The 13,978-nt window shown below is 41.7% G+C and overlaps 1 protein-coding gene across 2 annotated transcripts in view; it reads right to left on the minus strand.

The window, feature by feature from the left end:
• The window catches only part of BRINP2 (BMP/retinoic acid inducible neural specific 2), a 117,783-nt gene that overhangs the window by 76,720 nt on the left and 27,085 nt on the right, over window positions 1-13,978 (minus strand). The window contains exon 2 of one of the 2 annotated variants that reach the window (XM_049715632.1): window positions 1,752-1,894. The exons of the other annotated variant lie outside the window; for it this stretch is intronic. The gene's annotated coding sequence lies outside the window, so the exon portion shown is untranslated. The remainder of the gene's footprint in view (window positions 1-1,751; window positions 1,895-13,978) is intronic. 2 annotated transcript variants of the gene reach the window in all.

Below are 13,978 nucleotides of genomic sequence, written 5' to 3' on the forward strand. Positions count from 1 at the left end.
CCTCACATTCACAATTATGTCTTATATTTTATAATGTTACCTTCATAATAGTGGAAAAATTAAAACAACCTAAATGTCAAATAATAGATTGCTTGAGAAAATTATGGCATATCCATACAATTCAGTATAATGTAATCATTTGAGAGTATGCTATGTAAGGATATGAAAAATAGTACAGGATATATTAAGTGACAAATACAGGCTATAAAACAGTATGCAGGTTATTATTCTGTTAAAAAATAATGTATATCTGCTGAAAAAAGAACTCCAAGGAGATAGATACATACCAATTGTAGTTACCATCGGGGTTTTGGGGGTTTATGGGGAGTTAAAACTTCCTTCATTTGGGCTAATCTGTTCTTCCTAAATTTCCTACATTTTACAGTCATTACCTTTGTAATGAGGAAAACAAGAGGAAAAGTTTGCAGATGCTAGTTTGGGGATTCAATTAAAAGTAATTAAAGCTTTCTAACTCACAACTTTTACTGGGGAGAGAGTCAGGCATCTGAGTATCCCCCAGCCCACTTCCATAAGTTCATGTGACATCACTGACCATTGCCTCTTTTGTAAACATTCTCTTCTCTTGACATCCTTGACCTCACAGTCTGTTTTTACTGCTTTCTCTGTGGCCACTCCTTGTAGACTCATATTCCTACACTAAGTCATTAAATGTTGGAGTTTCTCAAAGCCCAATGCCAGGCCTTTATCTCTTCTTAGTATATATTCTACCACTAGGTGATTTCACCCCCATTCGTGGCTACCCAAGGCAGTTTACCCATAGATCATGTGAAATTCATACCTCTAGCCCAGGTCTCCATCCTGAGCTCATACGATTTCTGTACAACCTGACTGAGTATCTTAACTGGATGTCTCCTCAAAACGTCCTCAAATTCAACATCCTGAAAACCAGCCTCATGATCTTAAGTGGTTTCCTATCAGAATGAAGGGTAAAATAATACATCTAGTCTTGTGGTTCTCAATCCTGGGTGCATACTGAAATCATCTGTAAAATCTTTTTAAAAATACCAATGCCACGCTACTATATATAAAATAAATAATAAGGACCTACTGTATAACATGGGGAATTATGTTCTATATCTTGTAATAACCTATGATGGAAAAAAGTATATATATATTATATATATATATATATATATGACTGAATCATTTTGCTGCACACCAGAAACTAACACAATATTGTAAACCAACTATACTTCAATATAAAAATAAGAAAAAAGATACCAATGTCTGGACCCCCAAAGATTCTGGTTTTAAAAGCCTGGAGTCAGGCCCTAGAGTACTTTTTTTTAAAGCCTCCCAATGACTTTTACTGAGTGGACAGAGTTAGCGCCACTGATCTACTTATTCAAGAGAAACCGGGTAGTCATTTTTGACATTTTCCTCTTCCTAGCCCCTTAAGTGCAAGCCACCACCAAGTTCCGTTAATTTGACCTCTAAAATAACACTCAAAGTTAAACCTTACGTCTCTGGCTTCACTGCCACCACCCTAATCTAAACCATCATCTCTCATCTAGACTTTCAATGCACTCTGCGTCAGATCTGAACATCTGTCATCTCTTTCTTCCCTCCTGTGGTGGACACACCCTAAGGTGGCCCCCCAGGCCCTTGCGTAACTCCCTCCCCTTGAGTACAAGGAGGATCCGTAATTTATGTCTAACCAGTAGGATGCAGCAAAGGGGATAGGATGTCACTCCCATGATTACGGTACATGATGTAAGACTCCACATTACCAGACTTGAGACAGAGATTCTCCCGGGGCCTTGAAGAAGCAAACAGCCATGTCGTAAACTGCCTCTGCAGGGCCATGGGTCGGGGACCTGAGGGCAGCCTCCAGTTGACAGCCAGTAAGAAGCTGGGGCCCTCAGACCTACAACTGCAAGGAAATAAATTCAGTCAACAAGGACTTCCCTGGTGGCGCAGTGGTTAAGAATCCACCTGCCAATGGACATGCGTTCGAGCCCTGGTCCGGGAAAAGTCCGCATGCCAAGGAGCAACTAAGCCCATGCGCCAAAACTACTGAGCCTGTGCTCTAGAGCCCGCGAGCCACAACTACTGAGCCCACACGCTACAACTACTGAAGCCCACGTGCCTAGAGCCCGTGCTCTGCAACAAAAGAAGCCACGGCAATGACAAGCCCACGCACCACAACAAAGAGTAGCCCTCGCTTGCCGCAACTAGGGAAAGGTCGAGCACAGCAACAAAGACCCAATGCAGCCAAAAATAAATTAAAAAAATAAATTTTTTAAAAATCAAAATAAAATAAAATAATCTTTAAAAAAAATTCAGTCAACAAGCTGAAAGCACTTGGAAGTTGATTCTTCCCTAGTTGAGCTTCCAGGTGACAATGCAGCCTGATCAACACCTTGACTGCAGACTTGTGAGACCCTGAGCAGAGAACCTAAGTCATGCTCAGATTCCTGACTCATGCGAAGTATGGAATAATTAATGTGAGTTGGTTTAAGTCACTAGATTTGTGGTAATTTGTTAGGCAGCTCCTTACTCTCAACCCACAAACATATCAATTATTTCGTGGCTTCCCATCACTCTTTAGATATATGTTTAAGAAATGATCAAACTATCTAGGAAGCTGTGAATGACCTGCCTCACCCACATCTCCAGTCTTGTATGTTCTACCCTGCTCTGTGCACTCACCACGAAGACCTTCTTAAGGACCTCCGACCAGTCTAATGTCCTTCAACCACAGGTCATTTGCTCCTCATATTGCCTCTGCCTTGAGGGCTCTGTTCTAGTTCTTTCTTACTCAATTCTCTTCCTTAAGGAAGCCTTCCTTGATCTCCCTTGTCAGGGTCAAATTTCCGATTATAGCCACCAGCAACCTTGAGTCTCTTTTACTCATAGCACTTGCCAACTATGATTTTACACAACTGTTTGAATCATTGTTTGATCAAGGTCTGTCTCGCCTACTAGTCTTAAGTTACGTATAGGCTGCAACATGACTCCTTTGGGCTCATCATTTATCCTCAGTACTTAGCGTATTACCTAACACATAACAGGCACTTAAATGTTCCTTGAGTGAATGAAAAGTGAACTGGATATGGCTTTTGTTTAGAGCACTGGATCTCACTTCATCTCAATGGATCCCAATTAGATCAAGGTTTATAAGGCTGACCCTCATTCCAGATTCAAGAATGGGAGTTCCAGACATGCCCTAGGCTTTGGGAAAAACCTACTACAACCAGAGAAATATTTACTCAATTTTTAGTCTTCAGGCAAACTCTTTTTAATGACAACCAACTACATGTAAGGCAATGTGTTAGTTATCATGGGAGCTGCCAAAAGGTACAATGCAAAATCTCTGACTTCCCATAACAAGGAAGGACCCACCTTAGGGTCTCAAAAGAAAGTTGAAGAAACATTCCACCTTCTCTTTTATTAAAGAAACAGTCCTTTATGATCCAATTGATGAAGTTGAAATTGCCAGAAGACTCCTGTTCAAGCCTATCCCAATTAAATAAGGGACAAATTAGGAGAAAATAATCTGAAAGTATAGATACACCATCATAAGTTTAGGCTTCCAGAACCCTTGGATGTCTAAGTTCTATTCAACACCTGTGTTATACACTACGAGGCACAATAAATATTATCTTTGTAGCTTATATTTATTCCACAAAATATTGACTAATTGCTACAGGCAACGCACTAATCATCTGCTTCCTTAATTTACATTCTAATGGGGAAGGGTGCATTCGGGAAGCATATCAACAAATAAATACATAATATATCAGGTAGTAACAGTTCCATGAAGAAGAATAAAGCAAGGCAAGGGGATAGGGAGAAACAGTGAGGGCTGCTGTTTTGTCGAGAGTACTCAAGTAATGGGGTATTTGAGCAGACTTGAAGCAAGTGGGGTGTGAACTTAAGAGGGCATTTGGAGGATAAAAGCATGCCAGGCTTAGGTAGGAGTGAGTATAGGCAGGAGCTACAGGAATGACAAAGAGGCCGGAGTGGCTACAGGGCAGACAGGGAGTGAGAGAGTAGGAGGAAGTGAGGTCAGAGAGGTAGACGACCAGATTCTGTCAGACTCTGTAAGGACTCCAGCTGTAATGTGAATATAATAATCTGTTGTAGCAGCCTTGTTCTGGCTGCTCTGTGGACAATAGCCTCTAGGATGCCCTGGGTGGAGCAGAGAATTGTTCACAGGTCAGAACAACCAGGTAAAAGATGGTGATGGCTTGGACTAAAGTGGTAGCTGTGGAGATGGTGAAAAAATGGTCAAATTCTCTCTATATTTTACATCCAGAGCCATTGGTATCTACTGATGCGTTCACTGGTTGGAAGAATAAGGAAAAAAGAGGAGTCTGGTCATGCTCTAGAATTCAGTGCATTTTTTAAAAAAGGAGATATCCTTCAATCCCTTTCCTACCCTGCTTTCATGCAACAACATCAACAAAATAATCTTGGGACATGCCTGCATCCCAAATTTCTCAATCTAAACAAAATTTTAAAGTCAGAATGCTAAGAAGCAATTTTTACCCTGAAAATGCTGTCATTTTTGTATCCACCCCAAAGAAAGATGAGGCAAAGGACTTCAGCTGGAGCGTGATGGAGAACTGTTGAATACAAGGGAATCTAGATCAGATGTTGTGAGTAACCAACTATGGTAATTAATCCTTAACAGCCCTCAATTCAATCTGCCTGGGACATTTGGGGGGAGGGTTGGTGGCCCTCCAGTCTCTTTCTACCTCAGAGGAGATGATGGTCAAAATGATCAGATAATCCTTCTCTTTGATGGTCTCGTGCTCTGCAAAGTTGCCCTTAAAAAGGCAAACAGAATGTGTTCCAGTGCATGTGGCCAAAGCTGGGAACACAGACCACCACCCTGCTGCTAACGGGTCATTGATTTTCCTCATGTTTCCTCCTGTCTCTTAAGAGAATTATCATGCTGCTAAGATTAAAAGTCCATGACTTCAACGGTTTGGGAGCAATACAGTATAATAAGGGTGAAAGACCTTTACATACACTTCCTTACCCCCACCCTTACCCCCATCTTGCAATGAGAAAAATATCTAAGGGTGTTTTCTTTCTCTCCTAAGATATTACCTCGGGGATAAAACTAGAATGCTACATCCATTTGAATCTAGGTATGCCTGCTATGTGTTTGTGTATCTATGAGCGAATATTTTTTTTCAGGATTAGGAAAGGGGATGTCAGATATGAGAAACAACAGAGAGAAGAAAATAAAGATTAAAATGGCTTTTCTTTTGACTCAGAAATCTTCTAATTGACAAATTTAAAGGGTGTACTGCACAGCTAATCTGACTCTTCTAGCAGTATGTGACACAGATGTCACTCCACTTGCTAAAATATATTCTTTCATTCCTCAGTTGTTGAATGGCCAACGGAGTATCTGTTACGTGTCAAGAAGGCTGGGGGTACGCCAGGGATGACGAGTCTGCTTCCTCAGGATCATGGACACTTCTGGCATCCCTTCTTAGGTTACTCCTTCTAGGCTCCCATGCTTTCCTTGTCTAGCATTTAAACAGGGTAGGTCCCTGCCTGCCACCCTTGGAGGACTTTTCTCCTCAGTCCCAAGGTTTCCCAACTCCCACAGCTTTCACTGTTACCCCTACAGCAGCGTCACCCAAATTTACACCTCAGGCCGAGCTCTCACACCTGAGCTCCAGAACTGCATGTGTGTGTGCGTGTGTGATCATTATTGGGTTTGTTAAAAAATTAATTAGGTACCGTGTGCTCATTGCAGCAAGTATAATACAGAGGTATAAGGAAATATTATTTTTTCCTTCCCTCTCCAGTTCCTCTAGTCTGAATAAGAAATATGAATAGCTTAGTGTCTGTCTTTAAGCAACCTTCTCCCACCCATACTCATATAAATCTATACATACATCTGTTTATACGTTACATATATATATTTCTATATACATTTTCCATAGGCATCTTAATCTCAGTGCATCTTATATTTAAACTTCAGACCCAAACTTCTATGACTTCATGTTTTCTTTGCTTTGAATCTGGAATCATGCAAGAGTTTCCTAACACATCAATCTACCCCTCTAATCACCGGATGCACATCCATTCATTTCTCCCCTAATAGTTATTGTTCTAAAATACTAATCTGATCTGCTTAAAATCTTTCAGTGGCTCCTCACTGCTCCTATGAAAAAGTTGAAACATATTTCCCTTGCATACCAGGGCCTTCAGTATCTGACTTCAATCTCTCATGCTTTAGTTTTCATCACACCTCATATTCCATCGTGGGCCCCTCATCCAACACCTTATCCCTCATCCTATTCATCTATGCTTTCAGGTATATTCCATGCTTTGTCTTATCTCTGCTCCTTTGCATACAATCTTCCCTCTTCCTGGGTAGAGGTTTGTATTAGTCAGCTTGGGCTGCTACAACAAAATATCATAGACTGAGTGATTTAAACAACAGAAAATTCAAGTCCAAGATCAGAATGCCCTCATGGTTGGGTTCTGCTGAGACATCCCTTCCTGGCTTGCAGATGCCTACCTTCCTGTGGTGTCCTGATATGGGAGAGAGAAAGGGGGAGCGGGGGGAAGGGGAGGGGAAGGGGGAGGGAGAAGCCCAACCAGAGAGGTTCCCAGTCAGTAGGTCTGGGGTGGGGACTGAGAATTTGCACTTCTAAAAAGGTCCCTAGGGAAGGCCCTCTGCTGTAGGAGGCATGCATTTGGAGGACCACTTCGCTGTAATAAAATGGGGTGAATATTAGCACTCAGCTCCTAAGTCTGTCATTGGAATGATTGGATGAGTTATAGGGTAAAGTGTTTAGAGAGGTGACTGGTCATGCTAATGGCCCAATGAATGTTAGCTGTCATAATTATTCTCTGCCTGGCAAAACTGTACACGTTTGTCATCACTCAGTTTAAATTTCACATTTGATGAAAAGCTTTCCTGATATTCCCTGGTAGAATGTATAGTCTTACACCTGTAGCCTCCTTAACCCATTATAGAATTCACACATACGATTGTAACTACTTACAACTTACACGAAAGCCTGTCTTCCACGGACTGAACTGCTTAAGGATAGGAGTTTTGTATTATTTACCTTTGATTTCCCAGAATATGCCTGACAGAGAGCAGCTGCCCAATGAATGTATTTTGATTGAAGAAATTAATGCGAAGAATCCCATGCATCTGTGAGAGTATACGCAGGGTTGCCTGGACTCAGTAAGAGCCTTGTCTGGTTATCATGTAGGTTTTCCCCTCAATTCTGACATATGAGATTTCCTCTCTTGACAGTGGTCCTCAATTCTGACAACACATTAGAATCATCTTTTACACCAAGCTGCTGCCTGAGCCCCTCCCCAGACCAAGCGGCGCAGAGTCTCTGGGTAGAGGGCTGGGCGCTGGAAAGTCCTCCAAGTTCATCAGGTGATTCTAATGGATAGCTTGAGCTGGAAATAAAGGAGCTAGGAGAATGCAATCAACTAAAGTGTGCATTTCATTCAACAATATCAGTCTTCTACTCCCGACCATGAATTTGTTTCTTATCCCAATATAAATTGTCAGCTTTGAACAGTTTTGAAAAGGGGTAAATAGAGAAATTAGCATTTGTAGAGCGCTCTACCATTTTCAAAGCACTTTCATACTCAGTGCCATCAAAATCTTAAAATAACCCAGTGAGGAAGGTATCATTATTCTTTACAAATGCTTTGAGGCAACAGCCGGCGGGGGCGGGGGGTGGAGGTGGTGGTGGTACACACCAAACACTTTTAAAAGAAACAACAAACGAGCAAAATGCCATCTGCCAGGTTTTTTTGCTCTTGGCGGATCTGTTATCAACAATGCTACCTGCAGGCCATCTTTGCTGGTCATCTAGGACTTGGATTCCAAACATTTTTTTCCAGTTGGCTTTGGGGATACTTTGTTCCACGGCTGGCCAGTGACATCTGCTCTGCCCCTCGGCATCCCTAGGGGCACGTGGCTCTCTCCTAGATGCTTTTCAGGGACTGAGTCCCTCCCCTGCTTGCAGGAGTTGCTGTTGGATTGACTTCACTCTGCCCACAGCAACCCACAATTTCCCCAATCTCATGGTTAAAGAAACTTCAGCTGAGAGGGCTTAAATGACTTGTTTAGAGGCACAAAGTCAGTGAGAGAGGCAGGACTGGGATTCAAACCCAGATCAAGTAGGAAACAACTTAGGAGGACTCAGTACTCTGAGGGAAGGAGTGGGCACAGAAGAGTAGAGGATGCTGTAAGGAAAGAGAGGGCGCTGGACACATGCTTTGCCCTATGCAAGTCTGCCCAGGGCCATCTCTGAGTCTGTGGGCATAAGGTTAAACTATAAAAGAGTAACGATACCATTTTTAAATGGGTGAAGGGGGTCAAAAGGCTGAAAGAAAAGAAATCAATTAGTTTGTCATCTGGCATAATAAAAGATTCCCTATTAAGTGGTAAACCTAACTTTATTAAATGCTTATTTTGATAGAGCTGTTAAGTGCTTAAATAAGAAAACACCACTAGCATAGAAATAAATACAGCACAGAGATGGGGTAAACGCAGAAAGAAGAAAGTCATCGTGGTACACTGGCAACACTTTTTTCACCTAGGAATCGAGAATAGGGTAAAAACAGGGAAAGTAGCAAGAGCTAGCTAGCTAGCTAATAAATAAGTAAGTACTACAAACGTGTGCAGTAAAGCTGTTTTTAAAAGTGGTACTTGCAGGATGCTTTGGAAGATTGTAATTTGGGGGAATACGTGATAGTTCTTCTGTATTGTATTTAGGGAAGTATTTAAACTTAATAAAAAATAACAGTGTCACACCAAGTACCCTACACTGCAGTCGATACCCCTTAGTGGCCTATGAACTGAATTAATGAGCTAAGTTAGGTCCTAAAAACACAAAAGAGGAAAATGTTAGAGAGCACCCCTCCTTGTAACGGTGAGTGTTGTTTCTTGACCTGTTGGGATCAGTGGTGTGTGTGTGTGTGTGTGTGTGTGTGTGTGTGTGTGTGCGCGCGCTGTCAGCACCTGAAGTTCATTCCATATGGTGGAAGAGTCAAAAAAGCATGAAAACCAATGGTGTACATAAATATTTAAAGATATGAAAGAGTGTAAAACATAAGATAAAATTGTAACAATAGTTGGCTAAACATGCCAGAATGTAAACATCTAAAAAGAGTATTTAGCTCAGCAGAGAAGTCCCTTAGGTACACTGTTTTATTCCAGGGATGTGGCAATGACCCAAAATATTTTTGGAAGCGTTTCCAAAACCTGAAGCACATCCTTGTAAATATAATTAATGGTGGCAAATATTTGTCCTTTGAGGAAATATTTTATGTTTAAATAATAAGTCCCTTAGAACCAAATATGATGAATAAAAGAAGACAATGAAAATGAGTGGGCTGCATTTAGGAAACTCCTGGGCTATAAACTCCTCAATAATGGAGGAGTTTAAATTTTTAAATTTTATACCTGCAGGTTCTGCCATATTGCTTGACATATGATAAGTGACCGAAAAGTGTTTGACGAAACAATGAACAAATGAGTAGAAAACATTTTGGTATGAGTCCCAAAAGTGATATTTTAAAAAGGATACCCAAGATGTTCTAATTAGTAGAGTATCACTGGAGATAGTGATGAGCCTCTCAAGGGAATTAGAGGCTATTTGAGGGCCAGTTCTGATTGGGTAATGCAGGTCCTGATGTATATTCTTCATTCATATCCATGCGTGCTCACACACACAAAACTCATCACTTTATAGTCACACCTTTTCTATCCATATGCAGATATGTACAAGACATCCCTATATGTATGGAAAGAGAGTTAAATCTTCTTAGTCATGGGTAGCTGTTCAGGAGACTGGGAAAAATGAGGGCTTATGAAAATCAAAAGGGGATAGAAGGAGATTTGAGACACTAAATGGTTAGATGCAAGATTTTGCCTGCAAATTAAGAATGTATCTTATCCTTATTGCCTGATATCAGGCAAATGATTATTTCTCATCTTCTTTGTGATCCTGTCCTTGGGTATCCTGGTGAGGTGGAGTCTGGGACACAGCACAGTGTCCTCAGTCTCGACCTGGATTCTCAGAGACATATTAGGGGAAAGAACCCCATTATCTATCCTCTTTGAATTGTGGATGACAAAACAATGGCAAAGTAAAATACCCTCTTTATGGAAAGAAGCAGGACTGAGTCATATGATACAGACAGATTTTTAGGGTGTCGCGTAGAAAATCTGCTTTCTACAACTTACCTTAAAAAATGTTATTGGATGAAACAGAAAATAAGGAAACAAAAAAAAACCCTCCCATGTGTCTTCTATTGAGTAATAATGGACATAAAGAATGTCAGTGATATTCTTTTCTGCATGGTACAAACAATAAGATATACAGTTAACCAACTCATAAGTATCACTACTACCTTCTCCATACGTCAATCTCTGTCTAGCCCTAACACCAGCATTTCTATTGCAGTAGTAGCATGGAAAAATCTAGGGTCATGGGCGGGGAAGAATGGGATCTGGGATCTAGTTGCAGCTTTCAGCCATAACTAGCTCCGTGACCTTGAACAAGTTACTCCCCTGAGCTTTTGTTGCCTCCTGAATAAAATGGGGTGATTGGAATGGATGACAGCTAGGTCTCCTTCCAGCACTGGCAGGCTAATACTTTTTAAACAGTTTCACCATGTGATGGGAAAGACATACATGCATAGAACAATTCATTCTGTGAATGCCTCAACAGTGTGCTGAAAAGACCTCGCCTTTGTTGAGGGCACATGCTGGACACAGCAAGGTTCTCACTGTTAAATTCTACCTGAGACATGGTTTAGTAGCATGGCTCAAGTTCAAGAAAGCACACACTTTCATCTCCTTCCCCATGCAAAGAGAGACTGATAAATATTTTGTTAAATTGCCCAACAAAGGGGAAACTACGAATTTCATGCAATTTTATGGTTCCTGAAAGTTCTTCTAATTGAATTACCATAGGCGCTTGTTGGGAATTCCTGGCTACGTCCCCTATAATTCCATTAGTATTACCTCTGTGGATCCTATAAATGCCATTAACATAAGGCAGATATTTGCTGTCAATAAGATAACACAGATGATTTTGTTTAATTGTCTCTCTAATCCCTCCCCCTCACAGCCTGGGAAATCATTTACAATTGCTCATATCCAGGCATTTGTTATTGCTGATCAAAACTGCTTTGGAAACATGACTGTGTTATTGAGGAGGTCTGGCTCCTTCCCTTCACCCATCACATGCTCTCGTCTTCGACCATGCTTTTGTCTTCCAGGTGGGTGAAAAAAAACATATGTCCTGAGATCCTCACAATGAAACGTACAGGGAGGAAGAAGAAGTGTGGCCAGAGCCTGCCCCTGTCTTCACTGCACTGCATCTGGACACAAGACTCCCATGAACAGTTTATGCCTTGCAGCCCAAGTGGGTTTCTTCTTCCCAGGCTCTTCTATCCCATATGGGCAGTGGTTGGCTACTACTGGGTAGTTACATCCACTGGAACGGGCTCACCCTACAGCCCTTGCAGGCTGGCTCTTACCACTCGGTCAAATCTTTGTTATTCTTGGACTATTCGGTCTTGGATATCCCTAAATCTAATTGGTTTTTTAAGTTATTTGGGGTCTTTGCTTGTTTACCTTATGGTTTCAGCTACCTGATTGCTTATTCATTTCTGATTATTGGTTGAGAAGAGTAAAACCTGATCTCTTTTGCCCTGTTCATTGCTCCAATGAGATATTTGTAGGAAGGCTTGGGTAAATTAAGTTTTAAGTGTTTTGTGAATTGCATTTATTCATGTTCTGACCCACCACTATAAATAATCCAAAGTGGAACGTAAGGTCTGGCCACTGGTAGTCATAAAAGTTGAAACTCAGTTGGACCAGGGAGATGAGTGATGTTTTCCATAAGGGTAGGGCTTGGATGGGCTCATTTCCTCTCCACAAACCAACATATATACACAGACCCAGGCAGTGTAGTAAGAGAAAAGAAAATGTTAGACTGAGTTTGGGACCAGACGGCTTTCACAGTGGGTCTTCTCTAATCTCATCTCTATTTCTGCAAATCACTTCCCTCTTAGACTAATCCTCTGATAATTACCAGGCCCATCCGTCCACAGCTGAAGTGGGCATGCAACAGTATACTGAGAGGCATGATGATATATGCAGTGGGCTGTCAATTAAAGAAGCCAGGTCTCTTGTCTCAGCTGCAAAAGGTTTACCCGTTCCATGTTAAAGGAGGTTCAAACTGTCAAGGAACCTCCCATCAAAAATAAGAAGTAATAGGAAATGAAGTTCGCAGGAGACCCCGATTACCTCTGCTCATAGCAGAGCAATTATTGGAACAATAATTTCTGCAACATGAAAGTGTTGAATATTTCTCTTAACTACTGAGAAAAATATTGGGCTTTTGCTTATCAGTTTGGGATGACATGATAAGAGCTAACATTTATGGGCCAGGCGACTGTGCTAAGCTCTGAATTATCTCATTCACTCCTCACCGTAAGCCCTATGAGGAAGATACATATCTATTTTCTATATAAGGATGCTTAGATGTGTTAAGTGACTCACCCATGATCACAGAACTAGTAGAGCCCAGAACTGAAACCAAAACTGTCTGACCCTAGAGTCTGTTCTCCTAAACACCCCCTGTGTGTATCTCTTTGCCTGGGTCCAAGTAGACAGACTGGTACCCAAAGCTCACTTCTAATCCCATGAAACTGCAGTCATTAGTGAAGAAGGAACCATCAGATGGGTCCAGTTTGCCTCTAGCTGCTTCACAGGGGATCCACATGCTTATCTTGACTGACTCCCACCAGGGGAAGAAAGAGAGGAGAGAACGGGAGCCTGCCAACCTCGACAGATGGTGTGTAGGCTGTTTTGGAGATGAGAAGAGAGAGATTTTTGCTGGCTGACAAAGAACAAGGGAAAGAGATTGGAGGGAAGTGTGACATAAGCAGAAAGAGCTAAACTTGAAATATACATGGAAGAGAAGAAGATTGAGGGATGGGGACTGATCTAGGAGACAGATGGATAAATAGACTTGAAAGAACATTTTTTAAATGCCACATAACTCCAGTCTAGTGAGGAAAAGTGAGTGAGAACACACAGTAAGAAATGAGAGAAGCAAGCTTCTCTCCAAAGTGTTTCTGCAGTTTCCCAGTGGAAAGATTCAAAAGACCTGTGAATGGTGTTCCCTCTACAAGGAGATAAGGATTCAAATTCATGTCCTGAGGAAACTTGCCCTCATCATTCTAGTTTGGAGTTAGCCTCACAGAAGAGCAGGAGTTGGGCACATTCTGAGGAAGCTTAAGATTGTATCAGTTCCCATCCATTGCCAGCTGAGTTCCAGAAAGGGGACAATAAGGTGAAATGGAATTTCTGTTCAGCTGAAGCTTATGGATGCGCTACCTGTCACCAAGCTGCAAGGACCCTCCCAAACCTCAGCTGACAGACTACTGGTGGTACGATCTGTGTCCCACATACTCACCTTTCCTCTTCCCTCCCAAGCCTAGCCTTCAATTATTTATGCAGTTGACCTAACATTAAGATGGTTTATTCATGAGGCTGCCTTAGGAGACAGGAGGTAGACAACCTGCTTTTGTGAGGGTCTCTCTGGAGAATGGCAGCTGTACACTGTGTTACTCCATCAACCTCTATGGGGACAAAACATCTCAATGTAAAGACCTCTGTTTAAAATAATGCTCAGTGTTGCATAGGTCCCAGGTTGAGAAGCATTTATATTGATATAGTTGCTTGAAGAAAAAGAACAAGAGATTCCTCAGCACCAGACGGTGTAAGTCTGTGTTAAGGAGGACAGATCAGTACCTCTGACTGGTTGGATTTGTAACAAGCCTGACAGTAATTAATTTACCATCCTGAAGGTAATTTACCGTTGTCGGCCATGGTTCTTCTCTGGAAGAGATCAGGGGCAACCAAATGAATCATTCTGCCATCTCTCTACACCATTCACTGTGGACAGGGGCTTGGTCAGAGGTG

This window comes from Orcinus orca, chromosome 1, assembly GCF_937001465.1.
Source record: "Orcinus orca chromosome 1, mOrcOrc1.1, whole genome shotgun sequence".
Lineage (NCBI taxonomy): Eukaryota > Metazoa > Chordata > Mammalia > Artiodactyla > Delphinidae > Orcinus > Orcinus orca.